This window comes from Bos indicus x Bos taurus, chromosome 12, assembly GCF_003369695.1.
Source record: "Bos indicus x Bos taurus breed Angus x Brahman F1 hybrid chromosome 12, Bos_hybrid_MaternalHap_v2.0, whole genome shotgun sequence".
NCBI lineage: Eukaryota > Metazoa > Chordata > Mammalia > Artiodactyla > Bovidae > Bos > Bos indicus x Bos taurus.
Window position 1 is genome coordinate 30,002,980 of NC_040087.1, and position 20,235 is coordinate 30,023,214.

A 20,235-nucleotide genomic window follows, 5' to 3' on the forward strand; every position below is an offset into this window, starting at 1 on the left:
GTCTTACCTGCAGAAAGGTCTCAAATAATATTCAGAAAAAGAATAAAGCAATAAACTATTTTAAAAATCAGAGACGATAAAATTTTATGAAAACTGTAACATTTAGGAGCAAATCTTGGGGAAATCCTGCATGACAAAGCTTAACAACAGACTGCTTTTTACCCACTCACTGTGTTGTTAATCCCATTAAGAACGTTCTCAGGAGGACTTCCGGTTTAACATAGCAGTTAGAACATGTTTATTTCTGCTCCCTGCCTAAAACGCATTGTAAAGGAATAGACCAGTATAGTAAACAGATAGTAAAGGAGTAGAATAGGTATAAATACATTTTGGAAGATGGAAGACAGATGGTTAAGTGGTAATTAACAGTAGAAAGCTGAAACCTACTGCCTACAAGTGTGTTTGCTGCAGTGGGGATTGTTGTTGCTGTTCAGTCACTAAGTCTTGTCTAACTCTTTATGACCCCGTGAACTGCAGCATGCCAGGCTTCCCTGTCCTTGTTCTCTTGTCCACGTGAGTTGCTAAACTCATGTCCACTGAGTTGATGATGCCATCCAACCATCTCATCCTCTGTCATCTCCTTCTCCCAGCATCAGGGTCTTTTCCAATGAGTTGGCTCTTCATATCAGGTGGCCAAAGTATTGGCCAAGTGAAAATGAAAGTGAAAGTTGCTCAGTTGTGTCCAACTCTTTGCGACCCCATGGTCTATACAATCCATGGAATTCTCCAGGCCAGAATACTGGAGTGGGTAGCCTATCCCTTCTCCAGGGGATTCTCCTCACCCAGGAATCAAACTGGGGTCTCCTGCATTGCAGGCAGATTCTTAGTATTGGTTAAGTCAGATTTCAAGAAATGGGGATCTTGGAGTACCTCTGAAACTGAGTTTTTGGTGAGATTGAAAATTAAAGAATTACTGTAAATTAAAAAATTATATAAAAAGTAATCAAATTTTTAGACCCTTTATCCAGCAGTATAGTTAGGAAACTACTTCTCCCCAAACATGAAATATTGGGCTCATGCTCCAGCACTGCCTAATTGATTTTCTGTGGTGATGGAAATGTTTTATATCAGAGTCATCCATCATCAAATGGCTAAACAGTCAATGTGAGGAACTGTATTTCTCATTTAATTTCAGTTCATTTCAATTTAACTAGCTGCATGTGGCTAGTGGCTACCATATTGGACAGTGCTCTAGACTCATGGATACCGAACACTGCTGAGAACAAGGATGATGTATCTTGCTGAGAAACATGGAAAATAAGAAAACTTCATCCTGAATGGTGAGATCTCTCAACCCTTTCTATTGGTTGGAGCCGAGATTGAAGGCTTTCTTTCTGAGGAAATACCTGCCAAAGAAAAATGTCTATAAATTGACATTTTGTTGTCCACCTACAGTATCTGGCAATGTCATGACCCTACAACAAGTGCTCCCTCACACACAGATCTCTCTGGTTTTAAGTGCCTCACTCTTAAATATGATGAGGCAGCCAAGGAAAAGCTGCCCGGCCAAAAAGGATAAATACAAACAGAAAGACATGAACTGAAACCCAATAGTACAGAGAACATAAGAAAAAAAATTTCTCTAAACTGAAAAGGCAAATATTCAGATTGAAAACGTTCACAGAGTCACCAGGCAAAAAGTGAAAAAGAAGATCACGCCAGCCAACAGAAGTACCTACATCTGTTCATCAAAGGCCAGATTTAGCTTTGTAACAACATCATGTGTAATGGCCAAAAAATGGAAACAAGCAAGAGTCCATCAACATTAAAATTGGATAAACGAAGTTTAGTATGTTCTATAGTGGAACAAGAATGAATGAATTACCGCTACATAGATGAATATCACAAACTTAATGGTGAATAAAAAAGACCACTAGCAAAAGAGTACATGTTGTCTGATTTCATTTATACAAAATTTCAAATAGGCAAACTAATGTATGATGTTAGAAATTAGGATAGTGGTGGGACTTCCCTGGTGGCTAAGACTCTGTACTCCCAATCAACACAGGGGGCCCAAGTTCGATCCCTGGTCAGGGAAATAGATCCCACATGCCATAACTAAAAATCCCGCCTACTGCAACTAAGACCCAGCACAGTCAAATAAATAAAATAAATAAAAAATAAATGTGAAAAAGGAAAAGAAAAAATTCTTAACATCCTACCTATCTTTAAAAATAGGAAAAAAAGAAAGGAGAGTGGTTGCCCCTCGGGCAAGAAGCAGTGGCTGGAAGCATGCTCTCGGTAGTAGACTGTTTCTTAATCCTAAGTGCTGGTGATACAGCGTGCATGCCTGTTCAGTTGTGTCTGACTCTTTGCAGCCCCATGGACTGCAGCCCACCAGGGTCTTCTGGAATTTTCAAGGCAAGAACACTGGAGTGGGTTACTATTTCTTCCTCCAGGGGAATCACAGGGATCGAACCTGTGTCTTGTGTGTCTCTTGCATTGGCAGGTGGATTCTTTACCACTGAGCCACCCGGGAAGCCCCAGTTACACAGTATGTTTGTTCATTTTGTAAAAACTCATCAAGTTGATCTTTACAATTTATGCTGTCTTCTCTTCAGTAAAAAACTTACATTTCTGAAAGTTCCATGACCAAGCACATCATAATGAAATTTAGACCAGAAAGAGAGGAGATGCTAAAAGCTTTGAGTTTAACCGGGTAGAAGTGAAGAGATAAAAAGGATCAAGACAGAAAATAATCCCACTTCTTTAATGTTGGAAACCACAAGATGACAGACAGATACATAATGGACATAACGTTCTGAGGGAAGATTATTTCCAGCATGTCAATCAAATTCCACCAAATCACAGTGTCAAAAAATTTACCACCCATGCACCCTTCCACAGGAGGTTTCTAGAAAATACGCTTCACAAACAGAACAGGGAAGACAGAGGATCCAGAAGGCAGAAAAGAGGGAGATGATGGTTAAAAAAAAAATAGGAGCCCAAAAACATAGTCAGCCTCAGGCTTGGCAGTGAATCTAGACCATGGACAGCAGTCCAAAAGGAACAAGAGTAGCCTGAGATGTGGGAGCAGGTTTACTCTCTTGCAGAACAGAGTGAAAAGTTGTGATAGACACATAGAAATTGAAGCAAACGAAAGCAGAAGATGTACAAGGAAGGAGATGTCATGATGGTACACCACAGTGAACGTTATTTACACAGACACTTAAGAATATAAATATAAATATATAAAATAAAACATGTATCAGATCAGATCAGTCGCTTAGTCGTGTCCAACTCTTTGTAACCCCATGAATCGCAGCACTCCAGGCCTGCCTGTCCTCACCAACTCCTGGAGTTCACTCAGACTCATGCCCATCGAGTCAGTGATGCCATCCAGCCATCTCATCCTCTGTCGTCCCCTTCTCCTCTTGCCCCCAATCCCTCCCAGCATCAGAGTCTTTTCCAGTGACTCAATTCTTCACATGAGGTGGCCAAAGTACTGGAGTTTCAGCTTTAGCATCATTCCTTCCAAAGAAATCCCAGGGCTGATCTCCTTCAGAATGGACTGGTTGGATCTCCTTGCAGTCCAAGGGACTCTCAAGAGTCTTCTCCAACACCACAGTTCAAAAGCATCAATTCTTCGGCGCTCAGCCTTCTTCACAGTCCAACTCTCACATCCATACATGACCACAGGAAAAACCATAGCCTTGACTAGACAAACCTTTGTTGGCAAAGTAATGTCTCTGCTTTTGAATATGCTATCTAGGTTGGTCATAACTTTCCTTCCAAGGAGTAAGCATCTTTTAATTTCATGGCTGCAGTCACCATCTGTAGTGATTTTGGAGCCCAGAAAAATAAAGTCTGACACTGTTTCCACTGTTTCCCCATCTATTTCCCATGAAGTGATGGGACCAGATGCCATGATCTTCGTTTTCTGAATGTTGTATTTTAAGCCAACTTTTTCACTCTCCTCTTTCACTTTCATCAAGAGTCTTTTTAGTTCCTCTTCACTTTCTGCCATAAGGGTGGTATCATCTGCATATCTGAGGTTATTGATATTTCTTCCCACAATCTTGATTCCAGCTTGTGTTTCTTCCAGTCCAGCATCTCTCATGATGTACTCTGCATATAAGTTAAATAAACAGGGTGACAATATACAGCCTTGACGAACTCCTTTTCCTATTTAGAACCAGTCTGTTGTTCCATGTCCAGTTCTAACTGTTGCTTCCTGACCTGCATACAGATTTCTCAAGAGGCAGATCAGGTGGTCTGGTATTCCCATCTCTTTCAGAATTTTCCAGTTTATTGTGATCCACACAGTCAAAGGCTTTGGCATAGTCAATAAAGCAGAAATAGATGTTTTTCTGGAACTCTCTTGCTTTTTCGATGATCCAGCAGATGCTGGCAATTTGATCTCTGGTTCCTCTGCCTTTTCTAAAACCAGCTTGAACATCAGGAAGTTCATGGTTCACATATTGCTGAAGCCTGGCTTGGGGAATTTTGAGCATTACTTTACTAGCGTGTGAGATGAGTGCAATTGTGCAGTAGTTTGAGCATTCTTTGGCATTGCCTTTCTTTGGGATTGGAATGAAAACTGACCTTTTCCAGTCCTGTGGCCACTGCTGAGTAGTAACTAATTAAAAATAAATAAAATAGTAACTCGGGCACGCTGAATGAAAATAAAAGTTCCGCATTTAAGAAAAGAATCTAAATAACGAATATTGACTTAATTTTTTAAAACCTTACTAGGAGATTAGAAAGACTTTCCTTGTACTAAGAGGAAGAAGGTGGGAAAAAAGTTTGAGTCCTAATATCCTGTGATAGGAAGTCAATACTATATATGCACTACACACATGCATTACTTAGATGATTTTTTAAAACACTGATTATGAAAAGAAAAATAATTGGTCCATCTGCAACACAGTGAAATTGTTTATTGCTGTAACTTCTATTTAGCTGGAGAAAATAGTTTTCCTTCGGAAAGGAAACTTCTGAGTATACTTTTTTTGATTCAGTTCTGGAAAGCACAATGTGAGAAAATGAAATTTAAAACGTGCTTCTGTTTTCTAAATTGTTATTTGTAATAATTGCAAGAGTGGATTTAGACTGAGTGTGTTGCATAGCTTCTGCCCATAGTATATTCCTGGTCATAGTTCTGGGGGTGGGGAATAGAAAAAGTGTATATTAATTCTAACAAGTGAGAGGATAAGATCGAGTAAGCTTGGTACCCAGATGAGAACATCTTTGTGGTTTTCCTGCTGAAGCAGTTAATCCTGTTTTTCCAAAGTCCCAAATGATTGAAATAATCATGAAGGGAAACAGTGTTCATGTTCCTCTTTTTGTGACTAGCGTTTCTCTTCTTTCCGGCTTAGAGAAAGTAGGAACGCACAGATACACACCTTCTTTCAATGAAGTCTTTGATTCCTCAGAGTACTGAATTTCAGAAGAAATTCCCTATCCTTTTCAGGATATACACTATTTTCCAAATCTTGACAGTTCTGAACCTTCAGAACGAACTACATAACCATAGAGGATGCCCCTGATCTCGCCTGCATGCTGACAAAGCACCGGTTCAGATGAACTCCATCAAATCCTACTAGAAGCTTATCAAGGCCGAGGGTCTAAAGTTTGTTATCCTTCTGTGAGAGGACAGAATGAGAAAGCCCAAACAGGAAAGGTTGTACAGAGGAGTCTCTTTATCCAACCTGTCATCATCGGCGTCCCTGCAGGAAAAACTAGCAAACAATGGAATGCTGATTTGGGAAGTCAGTCCTCATTTAGACACCTCTCTGCTCTTAACACACGGAAGCCACTAACAGCCTCTACAGTGCTGTAAGCATTAGACGGTGTACATCAAGTCAGCAGCAGAGAAAAAATGCAAATCTTTGAAAAGATAGAGAAGTATCATGGAGTTTATGAAAGTGATATTAGGAAACAGCTTGAATCACTGGTAAGAGTAGACCAACAGTTATAAAATAAAAGAATTGATAAAGATGATAACATGCTTCAAAAATGAATGATGGTAATATTTTAAAATTTGGGAGGCTCTGGGAAAATTGATCAGCTTGCCTTTGTGAAAAACTGATCATTTCAATGATCAAGCTGTGCAATTCAAAAAATATGAAGTAGAGAGTGCTAGCAAACATTTCATTAGAAAAATACACTCTTGAAAGTTAGTTATTTATTCACCTTGTTTATTCTGAGAACCGGCATGTTTTTTGAAATTAAATATAAATTTTGATCAACTTGAAATGAAATAAACATTTTCATTATATTTAGGTTATTAAACCTTTTTTCCCTGAAAGATTTATTACAAAATTTAGCCCTGATTCAAGTGAATTCATTTTAAGTGGCATTTTATGGTATCAGTTTTTTCCTTAGGTATAAGCATCTGCTCTAGTACTTTAAAAATGTATTTTATAAGTGTTTCTGTTATTTTTGACATTGATAAATGTTTATGCTTAATAAGTACGCAGCATGACTCAATCAGTTCAGTTCAGTCTCTCAGTCGTGTCCGACTCTTTGCGACCCCGTGAACCACAGCACACCAGGCCTCCCTGTCCAACTGCTGGAGTTTACTCAAACTCATATCCATTGAGTTGGTGATGCCATCCAACCATCTCATCCTCTGTCGTCCCCTTCTCCTCCTGCCTTCAATCTTTCCCTGATGCCCAAAAGCATCAGGGTCTTTTCAAATGAGTCAGCTCTTTGCAATAGGTGGCCACAGTATTGGAGTTTCAGCTTCAACATCAATCCTTCCAATGAACACCCAGGACTGATTTCCTTCAGGATGGACTGGTTGGATCTCCTTGCAGTCCAAGGGACTCTCAAGAGTCTTCTCCAGCACCACAGTTCAAAAGCATCAATTCTTCGGCATTCAACTTTCTTCACAGTCCAACTTTCACATCCATACATGACCACTGGAAAAACCATAGCCTTGACTAGATGGACCTTTGTTGGCAAAGTAATGTCTCTGCTTTTCAATATGCTATCTAGGTTGGTTATAACTTTGCTTCCAAGGAGTAAGCATCTTTTAATTTCATGGCTGCAGTCACCATCTGCAGTGATTTTGGAGCCTAAAAAAATGAAGTCTGACACTGTTTCCACTATTTCCCCATCTATTTCCCATGAAGTGATGGGACCAGATGCCATGATCTTCGTTTTCTGAATGTTGAGCTTTAAGCCAACTTTTTCACTCTCCTCTTTTACTTTCATCAAGAGTCTTTTTAGTTCCTCTTCACTTTCTGCCATAAGGGTGGTGTCATCTACATATCTGAGGTGATTGATATTTCTGCCGGCAATCTTGATTCCAGCTTGTGCTTCTTCCAGCCCAGCGTTTTTCATGATGTACTCTGCATACAAGTTAAATAAGCAGGGTGACAATATACAGCCTTGACGTACTCCTTTTCCTATTTGGAACCAGTCTGTTGTTCCATGTCCAGTTCTAACTGTTGCTTCCTGACCTGCATACAGATTTCTCAAGAGGCAGGTCAGGTGGTCTGGTATTCTCATCTCTTTCAGAATTTTCCACAGTTTATTGTGATCCACACAGTCAAAGGCTTTGGCATAGTCAATAAAGCAGAAATAGATGTTTTTCTGGAACTCTCTGGCTTTTTCGATGATCCAGTGGATGTTGGCAATTTGATCTCTGGTTCCTCTGCCTTTTCTAAAACCAGCTTGAACTTCTGGAAGTTCACGGTTCACATATTGCTGAAGCCTGGCTTGGGGAATTTTGAGCATTACTTTACTAGTGTGTGAGATGAGTGCAATTGTGCAGTAGTTTGAGCATTCTTTGGCATTGCCTTTCTTTGGGATTGGAATGAAAACTGACCTTTTCCAGTCCCATGGCCACTGCTGAGTTTTCCAAATTTGCTGGCATATTGAGTGCAGCACTTTCACAGCGTCGTCTTTCAGGATTTGAAATAGCTCAACTGGAATTCCATCACCTCCACTAGCTTTGTTCGCAGTGATGCTTTCTAAGTCCCACTTGACTTCACATTCCAGGATGTCTGGCTCTAGGTGAATGATCGCACCATTGTGATTATCTGGGTCGTGAAGATCTTTTTTGTACAGTTCTGTGTATTCTTGCCACCTCTTCTTAATATCTTCTGCTTCTGTTAGGTCATACCATTTATGTCCTTTATCGAGCCCATCTTTGCATGAAATGTTCCCTTGGTATCTCTAATTTTCTTGAAGAGATTTCTAGTCTTTCCCATTCTGTTGTTTTCCTCTACTTCTTTGCATTGATTGCTGAGGAAGGCTTTCTTATTATCTCTCCTTGCTGTTCTTTGGAACTCTGCATTCAGATGGGTGTATCTTTCCTTCTCTTCTTTGCTTTTGGCCTCCCTTCTTTTCACAGCTATTTGTAAGGCCTCCTCAGACAGCCATTTCTGCATTTCATTTAGGGTAATGTCCTCAAGGTTCATCCATTGTAGCAGGTGTCAGTAAGCCTGCCTTTAAGGTTGAATCATGTTCCATTATTCAACACTTTGTGGACATTTGGGTTGCTTCCACCTTTTGGTGGTTGTGAATAATTCTGCCATGAACATGGGAATGAAAGTATTTCTTTGACGCCGTGCTTTCAGTTCTTTTGGATGTATACACAGAAGTGGGATTGCTGAGTCATGTGTTTTCCATGGAGAGTGCACCATTTTACAGTTTCACCAGCAGTGCACAAACATTCCAGTTTCTCCACATCAACACTTGATATTTTCTGTTTTGGGGTTTTTGGGGGGGGTTGTTTGTTTGCACAGTAGTCATTCTCTTGGTGGGAGGTGATACTTCATTGTGGTTTGGATTAGCATTTCTCTGATGATTAATAATGATGAGAATCTGAGTGTCTTTTCATATGCTTGTTGGCCATTTGTAAATTATCTTTGGAGAAATGTCTATTTAAATCTTTTGCCTGTTTTTAAATCAGGTTATTTGATTTTTAGTATGGTTGTGTTGTAGGGGCTCATTATATATTCTGAATATTGACCTCTTACAAAATATATGATTTGCAAATTCTGTTGATTGTGACCTTTGATGTACACAACTTTATACGTTTGATGATATATTTTTGCTTTTTTTGCTTGTGCTTTTTTTTAAAATTTTTGGTGGCATATCCAAGAAATCCAGTGTTATGAAGCTGTTCCCTTGTGTTTTTCTCTAGGAGTTTTATAGTCTTAAGTCTTACATTTAGGTCTTTAATCCCTTTTGAGTTAATTTTTGTATACAGAGTCCAATTTTATTATTTTGCATGGCAGTATTGTTTTCCTGACACCATTTGTTGAAGGTACTGTTTTTTCCCCATTATAGTCTTGAGTCCCTTGTTCAAGATCATTTAACCATTTATGCAAGGGTTTATTTCTGGGCTTTCTATCCTTTTCCTTTGGTCCATATGTCTGTCCTTAATCCCCTTTTGCCTTTGGTGGTCAGGAAGCTTTCAGGCTAAATTCAGGGTTTAGCTGCAACATTTCTGTGGACCTTCATGATCTGAAAGTTTACGTTCTTTGTTTCTTGCCTCCACCTTGAACTTCTTCTCTTATTTAAGTTTTCTCTGATCCGGAATCTTGCTTTATTTTTCTGTTTGTTAATATGCTGTGATAAGTTCTTCTTTTAAATATTTATTTTGGCTGCACTGGGTCTTAGTGGAGGCTCTTGGTCAGGATCTTAGTTGTGGCACGCAGACTTCTTAGTTGCGACATATAGAATCCAGTCTCCTGACCAGGGATCAAACCCAGACCCTCTGCATTGGGAGCACTGAGTCTTAGCTGCTGGACCCCCAGGAAAGTCCCCTGTGAGGAGTTCTTACCATGAAGTTCATATCCTTTCCAGATAGAATAAAGCATCATATCAGCCACGTTAATCAATCTGTCGGTCAGATTGCTCACAAAGTCTTTGAAGAGGCCTGGCCTCTCACATGGGATAGCACAGGACAGGATTTATGTCGTGACACAACATTAAAGGCTAAGGGACAGAAAAGGAAGAGGTCTGTGTAGGGCAGAATGTCCAAGGCAGGTTGCACTTCAGCTGGGCCTGTAAGGAATGCACTGATAACCTAGAGGTTACAATAAACAGAGCTTTCACTTAAAGACGTGAGCCCTGTGAAGGTACAATGAGAGGCGGGACTGAACCTGGCCTAGGCCGTAGGATAGGATTTGACTGAAGACTTGTCAAGTGGCTGAGACTGAGTGGGTGAAAGGGGAGCAGCTCATGAAGGAACTTGAATAGAGAGTAAGGAATTTGGATGGACTTTCATCTTTTTTTCTGGCAACCCACCTGAGGGTATGAAGATGATCTTATCCAGGATATAGAGCAGAGTTTTCATACTGGGGTTTTGATGGCATTATTTTTTTATGAAAGAAAATTCCACAATGTTTTGCATGTAGCAAGCATTTAAGTATTGTGTCACCGCACTACTGTTTCAGTGGCATATGTGTGCATGCATGCCGGGTCACAAGGTGAAATGTTTTTCTTACTGAGAATTAGGTAATCAAAGACACTGGTATAGAAGAAACTCATTGTTCTGTTACAGATTTTTTTTTTTTTTTTTTGGCCATGCCTTGTGGCGAGTAGGATCTTAGTTCCCCGACCAGGGATCGAACCCACACTGCCTGCAATGGAAAAAAGTGAAAGTGTTTGTCCCTCAGTCATGTCTGACTCTGTGTGACTCCATGGACTGTAGCCTGCCAGACTCCTCTGTCCATGGAATTCTCCAGGCAAAAATTCTGGAGTGGGTTGCCATTTCCTTCTCCAGGGGATCCTCCCAACCCAGGGATCCAACGGGCATCTCCTGCATTGCAGGAAGATTCTTTACCATTGAGCTACCAGGGGAGGCAAAGTCTTAAGCACTGGACTGCCAGGGAAGTCCCCTGTTTCTTTTCTTTTTTAAGTCATATTGAAATATGTGTATGACTACACATGGGGCTTCTGGTCAGCCTTCGGCAACTAGTGTTACCTCATCAGCTTTTGTAAACCCACCAGCAAGGGAAGGTAATGTGTTAGTACTTTTGTGGGTAAACATGATCTGACTCTCCCCCCAACCACAGTAGTTAATTTCTTTATATTTCTAAAGAGGAGAGGGCTCTGGTCTGGGAACCCCTTAATTTATCCCTTCTAAATGGTGTAGGTTTCTTTATCCCAGCCCTCTGGCTTTCCTGGTTAGTCAGTGGCTGGTCTTGAAAGAGAATAAGGGGTTCAAGACCACCCATCTCGTTCCCCTACCTGAAAAAGGACATTTCACGTTCACATTTGGCAAGTGATGGGAGCCCTGAGTCCAAAGTTTTATGCAGAATACAGCCTCGGAAGTGAGTTGCCTGGTTGCTGGTGTTGCAGCACATGGAGTTCCCTGCTTGGGATCAGGTTGTTAAGATCACAGGGCCATAAGATGCTGTAAAAGTGTCTGCCTTCTCCATTTAGTTTTACTAGAGTCCATAAATCCTCTGACAGTTTCTGTAAACTGTTCTTCTCAACCTTAAATAAAGTTTTTTTGTTTTTTTTTTTTCCATTAACACCTGGTTTGCTTTTTAAAAATTTTTGCTGTGTGAAGTAGAGCAGGGAGAGAGTGTAGGTCTGGGGACTTCAGAAGGTGTTCCAATGTGAGGGGAAGAACATGAGGTTTTCATCAATAGATGTGTCTGACTTTGAACCCTGACTTCACCAAATATTTGGCTGTTGTGTAATTTTTTTTAAAGTTACTTGTAAGTCTTGATTCACACACAGGTGAATGGAATACTGCTATGTTGCGGGCTCGTCTGAGCATTAGATCCTAACAGCATGGCACCTGGCACAGGTCCTGACTCAGTAAAGGGTACCTGCTTATCTCCTGTCCCGTGTCTTTTTATATCACAATGAATCGCAGCCTCTTTTCCAGCAGTATTTAAGGGAGCTCTGGATGCTACATGGTGATGGTGGTCCTCAGGAAGGGACTGTCCGTGGAGGAGAAGGAGCTAGAAGACAGTTGTGTTTCACCCATAGAGCCAAGTAACCTCTGAGCCATCTCAGACTCATGGACACCTGGGGAGGGTGAGTAGAGGCCCAGTGGTGAGAGCTCTCACCCAGTATTCAGGCTTCACTCCCCCAACTGCACTCCTCTGGAGCCCCATCACCTCCTAGGTGGAAGGGGAGCAGCTCCATCCTGCATTAGCTGAAGGGCAAGGTAGGAGGAGGGTTTCCCCGGTGGCTCAGGGGTAAAGAACCTTCCTGCCAATGCAAGAGATCTAGGTTTGATCCCTGGGATGGACAGATCCCCTGGAGGAGGGCATGGCAACCCACTCCAGTATTCTTGTCTGGAGAATCCTATGGACAGAAGAGCCTGATGGGCTACAGTCCATGGGGTCCCAAAGAGTCAGACATGACTGAGGCGACCGAGCACACAAGGCGAGAGGAGGCCGAAGGCTTTGTCCATCCTCCCATCTCTGCCAGCGCTCCCTGCCCTCAAAGTCTCTCAGAACCGAAGCTTCAGTTCTAGAAAACAGGAGCCCGTGGGGCTGAGGCCGGGGCCCCAGCACGAGGATCACCGCCCCCCAAGTCAGGGTCCTGTTGTTTCCTGTCTGGGGTACCTGCTCCTCCCTGCCCTCTCCCCTCTCCTTGGAGAGGGGAAGGCAGCACATCTGGTCCACAACCGCAGTGGATCCTGCTCTGCACGATCCTCTGAGCGCTCAGGCTGCTTGCTGGAAACACAGGCCCTGGGGCCCTCGGTGATCTCTCCGGCTGAGAGGCCTGCCTGGCTGTGGGGGGCAAAGCAGAGGACCATCAGCAAGAGGTGTTGGAAATGCTGAGATCAGAAACGAGTGGCTCATGGGAGCAAAGACTTCAAGACTGATCGTGATCAGAGAAGCTGGGGCAGAATGGGGCCAGGTGTTTCTGAACTGTTGGAACACAGTGGAAACGGCCTGAGAATAAAGGCCTTCTCTGACCCAGCCCTTCCGCGGGGAGGCGTGTGATGTATAGAAGCGGCTGCTGGCCGGGGGGAAGCATGAGCTCTGGTGTCAGACAGACCAGCCCCCTTTCTGGGTATTGTCTTGTGACTTGAGTTGTGACAGCCGCAGGAAGGCTAGGACAGTAGTTGTTGCTGCTCAGGAGTGTTGAGATCTCACTGTGTGTCAAGCTCTGTAGGTGCTTTGTAGCCACTGTCTTCCAGCATCCCTGTGAGGTCGTTACTGTTGTTGTCTCTGTTTTGTTTGCTTGGTTTTGGGCTTTTTGTCACCGTAGTTTGTTTTTTGGCCACGCCATGTGGCATGTGGGATCTTAGTTCCCCAATCAGGGATTGAACCCATGTTGCCTGCGTTGGAAGCACAGAGTCTTAACCACTGGACCACCAGGAAAGGTCAGTTATCTCTATTTATAGATGAGGAATCTGATACATGCAAATTAGATGCCCGTAGGTGGAACTAGTATCGCTGTTCTCTTATCCGCCCTCTCTCAACCTTCACTTCTTGCCCAAAGTCCCCTCAAGCCATCACAGACTTTAGCAGGACCTGCTAAATGGGAATTTAATAGAGCTGGAGAAATAGTGAATAATTCACATCAAATCTGTGGTATACAGTGGGTGTTCAGTAACTGTAAATTTTCCTCCATGAGAATGACTCAAAATGAAATAATTTTTTTTTAAAAAAGGGAACAAAAGGCATTAGGTACAAGGATATAACCTGGAAGCCAACTTCATGTCCAACAATAGGAAAAGGTTTAGCACTTTATGACTGAATATTATACAGCAGCTAAAACATTTATGAAAACAATATAAAGTAGAAAGTTTTATAATGTTAGATTAATAAAGAGATACAAAGTAGTATATGCATGTTGATTAAAACAATATAAAACAGACTACATAAAGTAAAGTAAAGGGTTTGGAAGAAAAATATAATAATTAAAAGTTGTTAGACATAGGTTATTTGGAGTTGTTATGTTCTTGCTCAGTCGCTAAGTCAAGCCTGATTCTTTGCGACCCCATGAACTGCAAAACACCAGGCTTCCCTGTCCTTCACTATTTCTTGGAGCTTGCTCAAACTCAAATCCATTGAATCGATGATGCCATCCAACCATCTTGTCCTCTGTCATCCCCTTCTTCTCCTACCTTCGGTCTTTCCCAGCATCAAGGTCTTTTCCAGTGAATCAGCTCTTCACATCAGGTGGCCGAAGTACTGGAGCTTATGTACTGCCTTCCTGCTGAAAAAACAACAGAAACAAAGCAGTGCCAGGAGCTACAGGTACCAGCCACTGTCAGCGTGATCAGGACAACCTCAGTGATGTGCAAAGAACACCAGTCCTCTTTTTAAAACTTAATTCATTTTTGGCTTCATTGCCTCTCAGGCTTTCTCTGGTTGCAGCGAGCGGGGCCCACTCTTCACTGCAGTGTGTGGTCTTCTCTTGTTGCGGTGTGCAGACTTCAGTAGTTGCAGTGCGTGGGCTCAGTAGTTGTGGCACATGGGCTTAGCTGTTCCAAAGCATGTGGAATCTTCTAAGACCAGGGATCGAACCTGTGTCTCCTGCGTCGGTAGGCAGGCTCTTAACCATGGACCACCAGGGAAGTTCTACCCCAGTCCTTTTCAGCACTCCAGCATCTGCAGAGTGGGCCCTGCCAGCAGCATCATTTTGTTGTTGGTATACTAAAAATGTAACACATCTTTGGGAAGAACTGTGAAAAGAAACCTTGGCTTCAGTAGACATACCACATGCTAGTCAACCTGCTGCACTCTGTAACTCCAGTAATGTTTCATGGTCCAGTGACTGGAAGTAGACTCTCCTAGTGAGGAAGGAAAGCTTCGTTTAAAGGCCTTTTCTCTTCAGTAACGTGCAGATTTTCTCTAACTGGAAAACAGCACTGCTGTAGCACTTAACCTCCAAGGAGATTATTTCATAAAATATTGATTTTTTTATACATAAAGGAGATAGTTCATGAATAGAAAATGTAAGCATAAGCAAAAATTCTTCCAGTCTCTCAGTTTTATGAACACTAAAAATTATGAATCCACCTTACCAACCAAAGCTGCCATCTACTATACCTATTGGGAGGCAGACAGACCTAGAATATTATTCTTCCTTAGTGTTACAATTCCAAAAACAGATGTGCTGAAGAGCAACTAACCAGGACTGCGCAGCCTTTTACTATAAGCAGTGAAGGCAAATCTATAGACTTCATTGCAAATTATAGACTTTTTTTTTTGCCTCTGTACTTCCCAAGCTGCCACTGGGCCTTTTCCCAAAATCAGACTCATTTTACTAAGCTATCTCAGGTCAATAAGTTTCACTAGCTATTACTGTTTTAGGAAAACCAGTAACGTTACATCACCAAAAAGGATATGGCAGTCCTACGTCCTGTACCAGACTCCTCCCACCCTCTGTATTTTACCAATAATCCACCATCATTCTTGACCTTACTCTGTAGCAGATAGCTATGTTGAAGTTAGACTAGCCTGGTGTGTAGAAGTGCCATGGTCCCAGAATCTAAAATAGAAGCATATTAGTTCACCTGCCTGTCTTCTGCATTGACAGTGGATTCTCAACCACTGGGCCACCAGGGAGATTCTAGAATTCTGTACTAAATGAGTAAATACACTATGTAATTTTATCTCAAGCTATTATGGGGGGGTTGGGGGGAATCGGTGCAATGCAAAGGCTATTAGTAATAATACTACTGTGTTTTCTACAAATGAAACCAAACAGAGCTGAACTCTAGCAAGGATCAGTTCAGACCTTAGTTGACTTATTACCAACATATATGAAATCAAGATGCTTCTTATAAAATGAAGATTCTCACAGTCTGTTGGCCAGGCTACAGTTGTCATTGCATACTTATCCACGAACATCAAAAACACCAGTGTCCAGACTTGAAAAATGGGTGTCAGTTGCTGGCAATAAAATCCGCGAAGGAAGAGTGAAGCACTCTTTTAATCCCTCGGAACCAAATGTTTATGGGAAAGGGAGTGGGGAAATGATAAATCACCACGTGCTTGGCAGTATTCTTGAAGTAGAAATCAAAAATAGGCAAGCCAGAGTCCAGCCCCAAGAGCTTTCAGTACTTTCAGATTCTGTTAGGAAATGCCACATTGCCAGTGTCCTTGATGGTACAAAGGATGACATTGAGTGAATAGGCAGTGACAGGATTCTGAGTCAAGCAAGCATTCAGAAGCCTGGGACGCTGAATGTGGCGATGCCTTAGGAATGTTAGAAATCAGTTTGGCCTGTATTCTTCCTTTCTGTGTCTGCAAGAGAATGATAGATATTTTAAAAATCTAAGTCTAAGGACAGCTTCATAAAGTGGAAAATAAAAATTGTAAATGATAAGAAAGCATCATTTCATAGTTTAGTTGGTAGCCTTTTTTCTTTCTGAGTGCTGTATAATACAATGTTGCATCTTAGAATCAGAGGTCTTATACTTGGTACTATTTGGTACTTACTAAAGGCTGTTCTTGGGAATTCCCTGGCAGGCCAACAGTCAGTGGTTTGTACTCTGCACTCTCACTGCTGAGGGCCCAGGTTCAATCCCTGGTTGAGGAACCAAGATCCCACAAGCTGTATGGCTCAGCCAAAAAAAAAAAAGTAGTTCCTCAGAGTGGCAGGAAGTTCTACGTAGAAAGTGACACATCTGTTTCAGTGAAAAATATTACAGTGATTCCAGCCGTGTGGAGCCAGGGCCCAGCCCTGCCAACCTTGTCATCCATCAGAAAAAGGAAAGGAGGGGAAGGAGGAAAGAAGGAAAATATTTAATATAATTGTTGTTTCTCAAGAGTGAAACTGATACGTGTTCTAGGACTCTCATAGAATCTTTGCTAGTGATATGAGTTGTGTGCTACTGCCCACTTACTCTGTGCCAGGCACTGGCTAAGTGCTTATCATGCATTTTCCCATTGGCTTCTAATAACAATGATGTGAAAGATTTCCTTATAGAAAAAGAAACTGAGGTTAGGAAATATTAAATAACTCTTCCAGAGTCCTTCAGCAACTAACCGACAGAGCCAGGACTGGAATCCAGCTGACTCTTGATCGCTCTACTGGAATACCTTTATCTAAATTGTCTTAAAATCACAGACAATTAAACAAATGCAAAGTGAGATAGGAAAAGGAAGATGGATGTAGAGGTTACATGGTAGTTGCAGACTTCTAAGCGTTCTCTGATTACACTAATGGTCAGCTCGGTCAGCCCTGCATTTTCCAGATTACGGGTAGGAGGTCGGAGCAAAGAGAAGTAAGAATCCATAGTTATGTGTTCTGACTGTCTCCTCCCATAAATTCTGCCAATCAACTGTAAAACTAATGATGTCTCTGTCTTCCACCTTTACTCTCCAAGCATTCTGCCTTTACTTCCGTGTGCTGAAATACCCATGGAGAGACTACAAAGAATTTGAGGTGCAGAACCAGAACACAGATATCCTAAACCGAAATCCCCAGATACAAGGACTTCAGAGCTAAAAAGGATCTCTCAGATGAGCATACACCAAAACCACACAGGAAGCTTTTTCCAGATCTTTTGAGTGAGAATCTCAAGGGAGTGGGTACAAGAACTAGTACCACTAGATTCTCAGTGGTTCTCAAAATAGGCCTCCTGGACCAGCAGCGTCAGCATCACCTGCATCACTTGTTAGACATGCAAATTCTTGGGCTCTGCCCCCACACCTCTGGACCAGGGACTCTGAGGATAGGCCCCGCGATCTGTGCTGGACAGAGCCTTCTGTAGTTCCTGAAGCCTGATAAAGTCTGAGAACCCCTGAACTAGAGCAAAAATGTGGATAGAATCCTAAGCTTATTCCTCTTTTTTGGAAGTCCATTACAACTCTATTTCAAATTCAATAAAAAAATATTTTCATATTTTGTACTTGAAATCTCTTTTCACATTTATAGTATTTCAAAGCACGAGAATCCTAGCCCCAAAATCTGAACATATGCCAGCGGGGAAGGATGAGGGGAAGGGATAGTTAGGGAGTTTGGAATGGACATATACACAGCTGTGTTTAAAATGGATAACTAACAAGGTCCTACTGTAGAGCACAGGGAACTCTGCTCCATGTTATGTGGCAGCCTGGATGGGAGGGGAGTTTGAGGAAGAATGGATGCATGTATATGTATGGCTGAGTCCCTTGACTGTCCACCTGAAACTGTCACAGCATTGTTAATTGGCTATGCTCCAATATAAAATAAAAAAGTCTTTTAAAAAAAAACCTGAACCTATTCTACTCTCCTTAGCAATGAGCATTAACTAAACATTGAGTAAAAACACCTTTTGTTAAGGTGTTTGTCAGTAGCGTCTGCATTAAATTGTAGAGTATTTGATGACAGAAACCACCTTGTTTCAATTTCTTCTGGAATATATCCACTTTGGTAATGCACAAATAGATAAAGGATATCACTTAAACTATTCTAGAAACTTCATTGGCACATTTCCTTTGCTGAATAGGTATTTTGTTAATAGAGTTGTTAAGAGTCACTTTCCCAGTGTATTAACTCTAGGAAAAAAAAGTGACAAGCTGCTATAGCCAATAGGGAAAGAGGGAAGACACCTTTCTGGCTCCTGAATATCTTTTATAAATTCAATCTCTGAAATATTTCTTCCCCTATTAATATTTTGATATGATGTTTTGTCTGGGGAAGTGAAAATTTTGTTTAGGTCAGCATTTCCCAAATGGGGTTCCTGAAAGATGTCAGAATGTTTCTCAAAGCAAAGGTTCTGTGGTAAATACATCTGGAGGATGGTGTATTTTTTTTTTTTTTTTAATTAGGAGGGCTTCCCTGGCAGTCCAGTGGTTAAGACTCCATGTTTGCAATGCAGGGGGTACAGGTTTGACTGATCCGCAGTTGGAGAACTAAGATCCCGCAAGTCACAAGGCCAAAAAAATTAAATAGGTAGATTCCCTCCATGATTTCTTTAAGTTGTTAGTATGGTAATACATACTGTGAATCTCCAGGGGGTATGCATTTGCCAGATTTTTTAATAAAAATTGGGGAGGAACAAATCCATAAAGATTGTTTCCAAGGACCTTCTGCATTGACATGAAAATATTTGTTATATAGAATTCTTCTTTATAATGGTAATTTATGCAGAGAAATTTTGCCTGTGCCTTCTTTTGATGATTACCTTAGTTTGCAAAATAATCCTACCAACTGATTTTTGAGGTCCTCGAGCCACAGTGTACCTATGGGCATATGCACTGTGTCTCTGGGTACATCTCTACTTTAAGTAATTCTTCTCAGGTTTTATAAAACACTGCTTCTGGAATAGAATGTGTTTTAAGCAATTTAATAAATATAAAATCAGTGTGACAAATATTCAAATTAAGATCTTTGTTAAAATTTTTTTTATTTTGATTAAAGAGAAATCCTGTTGACATTTTGACCTTGTGATAGTTATTTCAATTATTAATGTTTCCTCAATGAATATTTATTGAATATAATGTTAAATAATGTTTTGCTCAATAATTAAGGCATTTAAAAGTGGTATTCGCTTTCTATTGCTGCATAATAAACATTTTCTCAGAGGCTTCAAACAACACCTAGCTCATAGTTCTATAGATCCAAAGTCTAGCTAGGCACAGCTGAGTTCTCTGCTCAGGGTTTCACAAAGCTGAAATCCAGATATCAGCCAACGTGAGCTCTTGTCTGGAGGCTCTGAGAAGATTTCACTTTCAGACTCATTCAGGTCATTGGCAGAATCCAGTTTCTTGCGGCTGGATGACCAAGGTCCTTTTTTCTTGCTGATTGTCAGTAGGGTGTTGCTCTGTGGACCCCAAGGCTGGTTCCAGGTCTACGTGGCCCCCTCTGCCGTCAAGCCAGTAAGGACATGTCCAGTCCTTCCCTGTGCTTTGAATCTCTCCCTCTTCTGCCTCTAGCCAGAGAAAACTCTCTGCTTTTTATGATTCAAAAGGATTAAATCAGGCCCCACCAGGTAAGCTTCCTTTGTTAAAGACAGCAGCTGTCATCTGACATAACTCATCGTGGTGGTAACCCCACATTCATGGATTCCACCCACATTTGTAGGGGAGAGGATCCCACAGGGATGAGAGTCACATGGAATCATCTTAGAATTCTACCTACACAAAGTATAAAGACACATACCAGTTTTCCCCAAACCTTAACAATTAGCCAGGAGCTAGATATACAAATATGAGCAGAATATAAACATTAAAATGACTGCTCCAATTAATGTCACAGGGGGTATAGCTCAGGGGTAGAGCATTTGACTGCAGATCAAGAGGTCCCCGGTTCAAATCCGGGTGCCCCCTTGTGTCCTCACTTTTAGGCTTCCCTGGTGGGTCAGAGGTTAAAGTGTCTGCCTGGAATGCAGGAGACCCGAGTTCAATCCCTGGGTCGGGA

The 20,235-nt window shown here is 41.5% G+C and overlaps 1 long non-coding RNA gene and 1 other non-coding gene across 2 annotated transcripts in view; both read left to right on the plus strand.

Annotated features, from left to right (window-relative positions):
- Positions 1-20,235, plus strand: part of LOC113902341 — a 93,339-nt gene that overhangs the window by 58,054 nt on the left and 15,050 nt on the right. The gene's annotated exons all lie outside the window — the stretch shown is intronic.
- Positions 20,073-20,144, plus strand: TRNAC-GCA. Its single transcript has one exon. It is a non-coding gene; the product is annotated as a tRNA-Cys (tRNA).